This window comes from Chrysochloris asiatica, unplaced genomic scaffold (genome assembly GCF_000296735.1).
Source record: "Chrysochloris asiatica unplaced genomic scaffold, ChrAsi1.0 scaffold00329, whole genome shotgun sequence".
NCBI lineage: Eukaryota > Metazoa > Chordata > Mammalia > Afrosoricida > Chrysochloridae > Chrysochloris > Chrysochloris asiatica.
This window is the reverse complement of record NW_006408847.1, coordinates 982667-986486: the sequence shown is the minus strand read 5'-3', so window position 1 is coordinate 986486 and position 3820 is coordinate 982667. Positions and strand designations below refer to the sequence as shown.

Sequence of the window (3820 nt, the reverse complement as noted above, 5' to 3'; positions counted from 1 at the left end):
CCCCCATTTTGGGTAGCCAGTGTCCAAGTTGCCCATCCCTGTCTACTCTGTGTATAGAGGGGGTGGGAATAGTCCTCACGGTAAATCTTTGTTCCTTATTTTAAACTGCTGCATCCATAGGTGTAGGTCAACTTCATCAAATTGTATCAGATTACTCCTTTTTTCCTCTTCTTTCTTCTTCTAGTTGAACTCTGATCATCTAGTCATTGAAAGCCAGGTTAAGTGGGTATTATCTGCAAGTGTGGGTGTTCTTATGCATATGCCCTCTCTTCTTATCATCTGGATGCTTCACTCTCCACTCAAGTCCTCTGTGGCTATGTCATAGACTCTGGGCCCAAGAATCCCCAGGTCTCGCCACACTACTGCCCAACCAGGTCTCCACCTGGGTTCACAAGAGTCTATTGAACGTTGAGCACTTCAGTTTTTATCACACTGAAATTTGCCCTTTTATGTGTGTTTTTATTCACTGATCTACAAATGGTATAAAACACAGTATGTCATCAAATTTTCCTTGAGGCAGGTGCTTTTTAAAATTCTGGTGCTGAAACTTGTTCAATGTGTATTGTGTGTATGGCATAATGGACTATAGAAATGTGGAAACTTCATTCAAGAATGATTTTTGCTATATTCTGAAGAACTTAACTGTTTTTGTTGTAGAATATCAAGGGTGTGTCAAAAAGCTCATGGAAATATGCTATTTTAATTCTATTTTTCCATCAACTTTTTAAAGTCTGCTCATATAACTCAACAGCGGTCATTTCAACAAGTAAGAATATACTCTTCTAGGCAATTTTGTTCATATTTTAGTTAATTTTCTCTAGAATAATACTGTTTGTTAGAAATACAGTTTGAGCTACATATGTAATTAAAAAAATTCTAATATCTTCATTAAAAAAGTAAAAGGAGCCTGTACATTTTAAAAAAAGTTGAGTTGGCAAAGGTTGTGAAATATAAACAATAATAACAAAAAGAGTAGGCACTGGGATTGCTTATATAGGTACAGTCAAATACCTCATGGGATTTGGTTCATTGATTTGGTGGTTTAGGGCCATAGTTTTATAAAATATCCCAGTTAATTGGCCTAATAGCACCTTTGCTTCTCTTCTACCTCCTAGTTAATTGAGTAGTGTCTAGGGTCTTGAAAGCTTGCATGTTGCCAACTCGGCACAACAATGGTCTCTTATTCGCTTGGAACAACAGAGGAAGGAGAGTCACAGATAGGAGAAGAATATACAGTGTGCAGCTGATTGCCTTTGTACTGTGAGACCAGAAGAACTGGATGGGGCCTGGCTGCTATTACTGAACATTTTGTTCAAAGATTCTACAGAAAAGTCCTAATCAAAAGGTAGAAAATGTAGGACAGAGTTAGAAATTCTCATGTATTCTAGACTACCTGGAGCCATGGAGGATGGGTGAGCTCCTGAAACTATTGCCTTAAGATAACTTTAAACAATAAAACAAAAACCCCTAAGTCATAAAAGTGAACTGTAGTTTAACAGGTAAAGGAGTTCTGCCTTGAGCATTTTACTTTTGAAAGATCTGTCTGTATGAGATTAGATCAGTGGCAACCACAGCAAGGATTGGATGGGAACCTTGGAGCCCTGAGCTTGTGTTAATGAGGGAGGAACAACTCCAAAAATGAGGGTTAAGAATGGTTGCACAACTTGAAGAATGTGATCAGGTCACTAAATGGTACATGCAGAAACTGTTGAATTTGATGTCTCTTTTGCTGTGCATCAGACGGGGAATGAAAAGATAATGGAATTTTTGCAGAAACTTTTCGAAGGTCCCTCCCTTTTAATCTCAGTAACAATATAAAATTTAAAGCGGGGAGGAAACACCCCAAAAAGAATTAAGGACATAGCAAGAATAAAAAAACAGCAAGTGAAAGGAAGCAAGTAAAAATAATTTTAATGATAAAGACTCCTTGTTGTTAGATGCCATCAAGTTGGTTCTCCATTGGTTCAATTTTCAGGATGCTGTAATCTTGAGGTGAATGGGACTTGAGAATTGATGGTCCCAAAATAAAAGGGGGGATGTATATAGTCTATCTGATGTAAAAACACTCTGTTGTTGAAGCTCCAGATGCTGAGGCTAAGAGGTTCCACGCGACACCGTCTTCCAGGAAGCAGCCATTACAGGAATGGCGAGGAGGGTGGAGTCGCAAACAAATCTTGTTTTAGAAGAAGTACAGACAGAATGTTCTTTAGAAGCAGGGATGATGGTGAGACTTTGTCTCTCTGTCTTTGACACATTGTTAGGATCATTCCTTGGAGAAGGATATCATGCTTAGTAAAGTGGCAGGTCAGTGAAAAAGAGCAAGATCCTCAGTGAGATAGATTGGCACAGTGGCAACAGCAGTGGGCTCAAACATAACTTTCAGGATGGCACAGGATCTGGTAATGTTTAATTCTGTTGTGTACAGAATGGACTTGATGGCACCTAATAGCAACCACATACATATAAAAAAATACTAACAAAAAGCATCCATTATTACTGTTGAGCCAATCCTGACTCATGACGATCCGATAAAACAATAGAACTGGTTTCGGGCCCATAGGGTTTCCAAGGCTGTAATAGTACTGTAACCAGACTGCTACATCTTGTTCCCTCAAGTGGTGGGTAGGTTCAAATTGTCGATCTTTTGGCTAGTTGTTGAGCGTTTAAATATTGTGCCACCAGTGCTGCTTATATGTGCACCTATTGTTAAGTGCCATCAAGTCAGTTTGGACTCATAGTGACCCTGATAGGATGTCTGAGCAGTGGCTGGTGGGTTTGAGCGGCCAATGTTGCGGTTAGCAGTCCAGTGCTTATCCTACAACATCACACCGCAACTCCATGTATGCACATACACATATGTGTATACATCTCTATATGAGAGGCTTTCTGCTCCGTGAAGATTTAAAGCCTTGGAAACGCTGTGCAGGGTCACTATGAGTTGGAACCTACTCCATGGCAATTAACAACAACTATATGTGCATATCAGATTTCTGGCGTGGCACTGTGGGTAATGTGCTGGACTGCAAAGTCAGTTTGAACCACAAGGTTGGCGGTTTAAGTTCACCAATCGCTCCTTGGAAACCCTATGCAGGGTTGCTATGGGTTGGAACCGACTTGAAGGCACTTAACAACAACAACAACATATGTGTACTTCACATTTTATAACCAAGTCTTTGATACCTCAAATTGAACACTAAATTTTCAATGGAAATACTTAGTACTCATTTAGATCTCATAAAACTTATGACTGAAAATAGAGAATCACATACCTGAGTTGTTTAAGTAACTGAATGAAATAGCAAAAATATTTGCACTTAAATTGATAAAAATACAGTATTCATGTTTTTTTGTAGAATTGATTAGACTTTGAAGCAAAGTTTATCAGTTTCAACATTGAGTTTGCACAAGTAAAGCAAATTCACTCTTTTATGATTAACAAAAATCAAAGGGATATTGCAAAAGTTCAAAAGCAACTCCTTGTCAAAACCAACAAAGTTTTCTTACTGATTTTTTTAATCTATTAATTTTTCTTATCTTTTAATTATTTTTGTAGCATTTGACATAGTGATTATAATTGTTGTTATGTGTGTCAATCCCTTCAGACTCATAGGTACCCTCTCTATATAGGGTTTCCAAAGAGTGGCTGGTGAATTTGAACTGCTGACCTTGTGGTTCAGTGTTTAATCCCACTGTGCCACACTAGTTATCTGTATATTGATTCAAGTAAGAAAAGCGCACACAATCTTTTTACTGATTTGTATTACAAAACTTTTTAAGTTCCATTGTCAATTCTTGCAGTACTCTTCTAGCCTGATTACAA

At 38.2% G+C, this 3820-nt stretch overlaps 1 protein-coding gene across 1 annotated transcript in view; it reads left to right on the top strand.

Annotated features, from left to right (window-relative positions):
* The window catches only part of FBXW7 (F-box and WD repeat domain containing 7, E3 ubiquitin protein ligase), a 231226-nt gene that overhangs the window by 54130 nt on the left and 173276 nt on the right, over positions 1-3820 (top strand). The gene's annotated exons all lie outside the window — the stretch shown is intronic.